The following is a 9,310-nucleotide window of genomic DNA, read 5'->3' as shown; positions in this document are numbered from 1 at the left end:
CTATGTATCCAAACACCTGTACATCTATACCTGCCTCATAGAAAAGTCCATAATGTAATGTGGACTTCACATATCTCAATATGCATCTGACAGCATCCAAATGTGGCTTTCTAGGTGCTTGCATAAATTGACTCACAAGACCAACAACGTAGCTTAAGTCTAGCCTTGTAATGGTCATGTAGATCAAACTCCCCACTATCCTCCTAAACATAGTAGGGTCTTCTATCTCATCCCCAACATCATCACTCAACTTTACATTCTGCTCCAATGGGATTGAAAGTTGTTTGCATGTTGTCATACCATACTTGGACAATATATCCAAGCCATACTGTCTTTGGGACAGCCATATACCATCATCACATCTGATCACCTCAATGCCAAGGAAGTACCTTAGCTCACCTAAATTCTTCATCTCAAACTTCTTCTTCAAAGGACTTCAGCAATCCCACTATCACTATCACCTGTAATAATCAAGTCATCCACATAGATGACTATGATGACCAAACCTGCATCTCCCTTTCTCACATAAAGTGAGTGATCAGCATCAGAAACATAAAAGCCAATATTGACAATATACTCTCTCATCTTGTCAGACCATGCTCTAGGGGCTTGCTTGAGCCCATAGAGCGTCTTCTTCAACCTGCACACATACGTGGGATGCTCTAAAACTTCATAATCTACTAGCTGATCCATATACACTTCTTCCTGAAAATCAACATGCAAGAAGGCATTCTTCACATCCATTTGCTGCAATCTCCAACCTTTGGCTACTGCCAAAGCAATCACATATCTAACAATTGCCATCCTAGCAACTGGACTGAAGGTTTCTTCATAATCTATGCCATATGTCTGGGCATAGCCTTTTGCAACTAGCCTAGCTTTGTACCTACTAATAGAACCATCTGCATTGTGCTTAATCTTATAAACCCACTTATATCCAATAGCTTTCTTGCCCTTCGGTAATGATACTAGATCCCAAGTCTTTTTGGACTCTAATGCAGCCATCTCCTCATCCATTGCTGCATCCTAATGAGCATGACCAATAGCCTCCTCAAAACATGTGGGCTCAACATCCTCGATAACTTTCACCATATAAGCATAATGGTGAGCTGCATAACCTTCAAAACCAAATCTGTTAACAAGGTGTGGGAGCTTTCACTCAACCACTAAGACCCACGGACCGCTTATTGTTTCAAGCGTTCCAAGCGGAGCACTAATGGCTACCTCTCACATAGCTGACGCACCAACCATATCTACGGGTGTAGTGAGCTTACCTCCATGCCGTTCAAGTTACCTCCTCTCCCACACACTCCGGTAGATCTACGATCCAAGTACAAGCTTCAAGCAAGCTCCATCCTCAAGCTCCACGCTCTAAGCTCCATTGCCGCGAGCATGACAAGAGAAGAGAGAAGAGAAGAAGAGAGGAGAAGATGGAGAGCTTCTCCTCCTCGGCCCCTCACCCTCACACACTCACTCCCTCACCCTCACACACTCACTCCCTCACACTCTCACACTCCCTCTATCAAGCACAAGCTCAAGCAAGCAAGAACAAGGAGAAGAAGAAGAGGAGGAGAGCTACTTTTGGCCACACACAAGAATGAGCTTCATATTCACTTTTCAACATTATATACAAAACCCTAAATCCCTTTTGGGCGGTCATCTCCTTTTCCCCTTTTTTACATGGCCGGCCGTAGCCTAGGCCCCTTTTTCCCCTTGTCCTTCTATCTTCCTAGCTTCCTTTCCACTGCCCGTCTATATTTACAAATTGCACTGGTGAGAGCCCGGCGCTCCTTGAATTAAACCATGATGTGCTTGCGCTCTTTTACAAAAGTTTTGACTTGCGCTTTTCCTTGTGCACCTTTCTCCCTTATTTAGGACTCTTCTCCTTGTGCGTCTTTATATTCTCTTTCTCTTTGCCTTGGCCTTTGTCTTTGTCTTCTGCTTTATCTTTTCTGGATTTTTTGCCTTCGTTCATTTGAGGGTTAACACAAGGTATCTCACCCTGCTAGACCTGCGTACCACTGGATCACTCAATGGAGTCTTTGCTTTGACGCATGCTCTCTACACATCTGGAGTCCTCACTAAAGGAGTGCCAAGCTCATCATCCAAGCTGTCTGAGCCACTAGAGTCTCCATCAAGAACTGCATCAATGCCATCTGACACTTTATTCTTTCCTTTGTCTTTACATGTAGTGCTACTAGATGCACCTGAAGATGTAGAGATACTCCTTAGTCTCCCAGACCAAGGACTGCCAGATGATGTCTCTGGTCCACTAGGAGTCCGTGATTCTTGCTTTTCAGCCTACACATGAGTGTTATGATCATCATCATCATCCAATGCATCACCATTAGATGCATACCAACTGCTCATTTCATCAAAAATGACATCCTTGCTTACTCTAAACTTACATATGAGAGGGTTATAACAATGATACCCTTTTTGCTCTAAAGAGTATCCAAGAAAGACACTTTTTTCAGCCTTTGGATCTAGTTTCTTCAACAACTCATCTGGCACATGAATATATGCAATACAGCCAAACACTTTCAAGTGTGAGACATCGGGCTTCTTACTTGTAAAACATTCTTCGGGGGTCATACCATGAACTGCAGTTGTGGGAGTTCTGTTCATAATATAAAGAGCAGTATGAACAACCTCAGACCAAAAATTCTTAGGCATATTCTTTTCAGCCATCAAGGCGCGTGCAACGTCTGCAATATGCATGTTTTTCCTTTCTATAATCCCATTTTGCACTGAAGACGTGGGTGACAAGGATGGTTGTGGTTTCCATGGAGGAGTGTTGGTGGTGGTGTGGCAGAAGGTCCTAGGGGCCTATTGGTGGCCAAGGTGGCTGGTGGAAGGTTGTTAGAGTTGGTTGTAGGGTTATTCTGTGTTGGGGATTGCATTGATGACCAGCACAAGTGTTGATTTGTTGGGGATTCTACACATGACGATTCTTTGCGGGCTTGTCGGATGGTAAGGGATAAGCATTCAGAGTTGGGTGTTGATGAAGAGCGAACGACACTTTCGTTGGAGTCTTCAACGCCTGCAATTGAAAACCTCTCATGTGGTCTCTCCCTAAGGGTAGTGCTAGTCTTCTCTATTGTGCACAAAACATAGTGCAATTAGTTTGGGAGATAGGTCAAACTCTAAGCAAGCTGAGAGTATTGTCCTGCACTTGAGGACCCAAACTGTGTATATACTTCGGTGCACGTATTATGTGAGTGCTTGTGCATACTTAGATATTACTTAGTTAGAAGAATGTCGGCCTGGTTCCTTGTATAGCAATGGGTTAGTGAAGCAAGGGGCTAAGTTGATGGAAAATTTTGTCGATGAAGACGGGGAGTACACTTGAAGATTGCTTGAGACATCATTATGGTCTTGTCAAGGCCATGTAGCATAATTGAGCTCCTTGATGTCTAGCTCTTGGTGGCTTGTGACTACTTGTAGTGCTTGAAAAGTATGGTGTACTTTTCCATTGTCTTTCATGCCTTGCTTACCACTGTTGATTGTAATGGCATTGAGATGGAGTGCAAAAGAAATGGCAAGTGGTTTAGGGTGACAGGTCCAACCATAGGCGAGGTGAGCTCCCTAGGTATGTCCTGCCCTTGATGTGCCCTGAACAATTGTGGGGGATGTACAAAGGGCTAGGGAATTAGGGATGGAGCCAGCGACCAAGGTCACTGGGCGTACCTCATTTGAGGACCCCTAGGTGTGGTGCCGTGATCGTGTGCGTTTTTCTTTTTCTTTCTTTCTCTCTTTCCTTCTTTTTCTTTTCTTTTCTTTTCTTTTCTTTTTTTCTTTTTTTTTTGTTTTGGTGGGAAAAGTGAATACAATCAATGCCATACATTGAGACTGTTAGCCTTTCATTTGGATTGAGAAATGTTGGGATTCAAAGGCTAGGAAGAATTGATATTACAGAGATGATTGTGTCACCAGCCTTGATGCTAAAGGAACTATTGTTGAGATGAAGAGAAACACTTCAGATTTTGCAAACCTCTTTGTAACATGTGAGACATCGACCAATTGAGGTAGCACTTGGAGTGAGCTGTGCATGGACAAGGGCAAAGCATCTTGCGAATTGAATCCTGGATGATGAAGAGACGTTCGCCCTTGTTGAGAGCGTGGCTCCTACACGAACATAGTTTGGCCAAGAAGGAGGAGGTAATCGATGATTATGCTTTGGCCATGCTCAGTTGCAATATGTGCTTTTTCTGCAAAGGTATCCTTGGGTTCTCATCCAGTGGCGTTTCCGTCATGGCTTTTGTTTCTTGGTATTCCTGTTACTTCCTCCATAATGGTTCTTTGTGGGGTTGGTGGTCTTGTGGTGACTTGGATATTAAACACTTCTGGTGACTTGGATATTAAACGCTTCTAGACATTGACCTGTGTCATTCTGCATCAACTTGTCACTTCGTGAGAGTACTTGCTCACTTGCATTAAGTACATTGGACCAATGCAATCATGTTAAGACATAATTTTTCAGAATGCTATGATGCCTATCCCATTACTTGTTAAGGTCGCATACATTAATGGTAGGTGAAGGAAGTGTGTATAAGTGGGGATCTTGCCCCTTTACTCATCAAAAACAAAAAGTTATGGCATGATGACTTGCCAAGCTACTTGTACAGCATAGGGGCTTAGTCGTTAGGTACTAGGCGGGGTGAGTCCGGTTGGCTAGGCGACCGGGGCGGTGCTAGTGCGGGGCTCCTGTGAGGTTGGGCAGGAAACATGTCGGCTGAGACATGAATGGTGTAGTCTTGGGCCACGACCATTTCCAAAATGTCTTTAAACAGTTCATTAAAGTCTTCCCTATCCCAGGCCGCCTTTTCTCTTCGTGGGCACCTGGTGCCCGAGCGTATGTTGGGGGTTTATGCCACTGGTGTTGCCACATTGTGTGCGCCTCCTTGAGCGTCCGCTCCCCTTGCCCGCGGATTCTTTGGCCTTCGTCTTGGGCGGTGTCGCTTAGGGCTGGGTTTCTTGGCGTACCTTTTAAGAGTGGGCACATAGCGCACCAACGGAGGGGCGCGTGCTGCATGTTCCCATCCGCTGCTGCGGAGAGCGTCCTTGCAAGCTAGCTGCCCTTGGTTCTCCATGTTTTCCTCGCAGGGGGCCTGTAAGATGTGAATCAAGGATTAGGATTTGTCACATGATAAGACCATTCATATGTAAGGGATTATAGTGCAGGTTATCAAGCGCATATGACAAGAAAGGGAGGGGTGGGGCATGCAATGTTGTTGTAGAGGGATGGCCCCCGTGATGTATATTTAGCCTCTTGCCATTAGCAGATCTTGGTTCACGCTGAGTTACGTCAGCTGGCAGTCATGGATTTAGGCAAGGCTCCTCCTCGGAAGGATAGACCAGAAAGGGAAGAAGGTGTATAGAAAGGGACTACACCCTGTCTACACCATCAAAGTTTTTGGTCAAGGCTTCCTATGGCAGTAATGTGGGTTGCATGCCCTTCACTTGGAGGTGGGGATGGTCACACGGCTTTTAAATGCGTGATGAGAGGAGGGCTTGAGGAGCTTAGCCTATGAGACCCAACTCTTCTCCCTGTGCTTGACTATGATTGCTTGTGTGTGTTGATATTGTTTATACACAGTGACACAAAAATCACTGTTTATTTATATACATATTTATGAATCCATGTCACTTCATGAGGATAAGAACCAATTGTAGAACTCGGGGTTGTACTGGAGCGTGGCACACGCATCCAGTACTCGTGGCAGCTTACTTAGTACCGATAGATATTTTGCCACATCAAGCAGCATGGACCCTTGTCCGAGTCTACTGGCAACATGTAACTCCTCCTCAGTGAGAACCTTATCAAACAGAGAGTTTTCTTGGCTAGGTTTAGCCAAGTCTGTACCCCGAATGGCAGTCAGCACTCGTAGGGAAGTTGATTCCACATAGGTTGGGTCTCTTTGAGACTGCCATTTGGCCAATCGCTCCTCAGAGACTGTCATGATCTGAGCCCCTATTTCGGCCATTAAAATGTGGCGTTCGCACCAACGCTGCTCAAATTGACTCTGGCCTGCTGACAGTCGCTTTAGTTGCTCTATGTCTATGAGATTCGGTTGGTAGAGCACTTCATTGAACATGACGGTTAAGCGCAGTTCATCAGCTTTCTTGTCAGAGATGAGTCACATGCTTTCATGTAAGAGCTTGTTGTAGTGCTTATCAAGATGTTCTTGCTCTTCCCAAGATAAGGGGAATGGTAAGTATTCTTCGAGCTGCTCCTTAGGGAATGCGCCCATGTCCGCAAGGACGTAGACACGTGCGAACACTTTGAGCTTAGCATCCAACTCAGTTAAGCATCCTGTGACACTTCTATGTTCAACAAAGGCTTGCTCGGTTTCTATCTCAGGCAAAGTTCTAAGATTTTCCTTAGGCTTTAGCATAGTTGGGGGCTCAGGCCTAGATAGGCAAGATTGGTCAACACTAGGATTGCTTATGCTCTCAGGGATTGTGCGTTTTTCTTGAAGTTTTGTTGCTATTTTGTCATGGTTCTTCTTAGATGTAACTGGGGTTTCACCACTATTACGAGAGACATCAATGGGTTCATTGGTGGATGGACTTGATACTTTATTCCCCAACTCTCCATCGCTCTTGGTCTCAATGCTCTTGGGGTCCACAACCACCTGTGATTGCTGTTGTCTTCGTTGTTTTCTCCTCTTTTTCCTGGTCAGTGAAGGTGCATCTCTCAACGACTCAGGACCCTGGACTAGATCAACCGTTGATGTGCTTGGTTGGGCCTCAGCATTCTCTCCCTCTAGTGTGTCCTTATGGGACATAGCCGTGGCATGTTGATTAGCCTTGCCAGGCTGTGAGGATACAACTGCCTCCCTTTTCGGAGAGTCTAGCTCTTTAGCCAACTCCCTTGTGTGTAACTGCTCCAGCCTAGGCTTTAGGCACTTTGAAAGCGCTGGAGTTGTCGAGGAAGTTGGTTGCGACACCTCCTCCACAGGTAAACTACTAAGGACACATTCTACACGGGGCATTGTCATGGCCAAGGGCTGTGATCCCTGATTGGAAGTAGTAGCAGCTAGTTTAGTGGGCTGGCTACCCTTGGTGGATTGCGGTGTCAGGTCCCTAGGGCGATCGGAAGTGGTCGCATCCTCTGTTTCCCTTTGAGCATTCATCTGTGTAGATAGAGCATGAGTTAATCTGGTCACATTGGGTTGCACAGGCATATCCTTGGGCCGAGAGCTATGGCTAGTGTCATGTCCCCCCTCTTGGATATTTGGAAGCCTAGATGGAGATAGAGATTGGGAGTGAGTAGCCGCCACCATTGAGGACCGCTATTGTGCTTCCTGTGTCCATTTGGAAAAAGAGGATGTAGGAGATCTAGGACTCTTGGGTGGACTTGGCACTGGCTGAATGATTTGCTCGTGGCTCTTAGATGATTTTGCTATTTGCTCTGTTGAGCATTTACCCTTGCCATGAGCAATGTTGTGCTTATGATACCTGTTATCCTCTCGGAAAATCAAAGGCTCTTTGGGCACTAGTGACTTTTGCATATCCTCAACAATTACACCTGATGCCTGCTTGTCAAGCATGCTAGGCTGAGGATCTACCCTCCAATTGGTCCCGTTGGGTTTCTTGATTTCGACCATGAGGGGCTCGGTCACTCCACTGTTTTTGACTTGAGCCTTGGTTTTTTGTTTAGATCTCCTCCTACGCTTCTTTGCTCTTGATACGATCTGGCCTTCAGTCGACAAAGGAGGTTTAACAGGGGTTTTGGTACCCAAATCCATCAGTTATCTGCATAATACCCTTGAGCATGTAGCTTTGGATATCCATCGCGGCATTGCATTGACTCTCCATCGATGCCTGCATCTATAAGGCTTGGGCTTCTTTTGGGGTCTTCTACAATATTTGTAAGTCCAAAGCCCATCCTTGGCATTGTCTCTTGACCTTCTTTTTTCAAGCCTGGCCTCACTCATTGGTTCTCATTGTTCGACCTGTGCTTGTATCAAATTTTCCAACAAGTCCTTGCTCTCGTTAGTACGCTTGACTATTACATCAGCACCTTCCTTGCCTTTCCCTTGAGGTTTGATGAGGTCACCCTTGCTAAAGGTTGTGACTATCCTCACACCCGATAGTGTCAGGTGTATCCTCTGTGCTACATAGTCGGCCTCACACTTGGTCGCCCTTTTGAAGGGTCTTCCTAGGAGGGTTTCCTTCCTATAACTAGCACTATTTGGAGGAACATGAAATAGGATAGACAAGCTTTCTGTTTCAATTTTCGCAAGGATTTTGCACTTCCTTATGAGTGCTTGTGGGTATCCCCCATAAGGGCTAAGAGTTGCACTAGTCGATGTGAGCTCTGGTTGGCCTAGTAGGGTCCATGATTCATAGGTCAAGATATTAAAATCTGCTCCTTCATCAATTAGAGCATCGATAGTATGCTCTCTTTTCGCGGTGAGCTTGACCCTAAGATAAGCAGGTGGTACTATGTCTTCGTCTTCTAGGTCTTGGCTTGTAAATTTAAGCCTTCTGACAAATTCCCTTGAGTTCTCAACTGCACGACCAGATGTGGATTCTCCACTGATGTCTTGGATCGTCAGTGCAGTGCTATTCAAGGTACATCTCTCGACAAGAGCGTCATGTCTAGTCATCTTCGCATTTGTAGCTTGCTGAAGTTGCATTTTGCTCTGACTAGACACGGTTTGAACACAATGTATTTGTGTTCTCATGGCATGGCCTTTTTGCCCTTGATGGATAGTTTGGCCCATTGATGTTCTAGGGTGTCTGTTTTCTCTGTTCGGGTATGGGCTTTTGGTTGCTCTTTTGCAAGTAAGGATCCATGCTTGTGTAGAGCCATTACTACACTAGGGTACAATTTGGAGGACCTGTCACGGCGCGCGTTTTCTCTCCAACCTACTTGGGGGAGGTGCAGAGAGGGCAGAGCCCCCTCTGCGGGGGTCCAGGGGGGCAGTCCCCTGCCATGCACAATTTGGAGGACCGTTTTTAGCCAAATTTTGAACCACGTGCTCTAAATTTTAGCCCAGTGATGGATCTCTGATGTGCCTTTAGCTCTACATAGCCTTTGGGGTCAATCTCGGGGTTTAGATGTGTCAAAATTTGTGTTATAGATACCTGTCCTATTTTGACAGTTTTCTGTCCAATTCTCAGATGTCCGATTTTCAAGAGTCCGATTATCAGAATCGGACGTCCGATTCTGGGTGGTCCGATCGGCCCAGTGGTCCGATTTTGGTCACGTCTGATTTTGGGAATCGGATCAGACAGCGTGGTACGATTACTTCGATCGAATGAGCGTTCGATCGGACAGGATGGTCCGAGTAGTCTG

This window comes from Lygodium microphyllum, unplaced genomic scaffold, assembly GCF_053477565.2.
Source record: "Lygodium microphyllum isolate KBCC unplaced genomic scaffold, Lygodium_microphyllum_v1.1.10 scaffold_31, whole genome shotgun sequence".
In the NCBI taxonomy this organism is placed as follows: Eukaryota; Viridiplantae; Streptophyta; class Polypodiopsida; order Schizaeales; family Lygodiaceae; genus Lygodium; species Lygodium microphyllum.
This window is presented reverse-complemented; position numbering follows the sequence as displayed.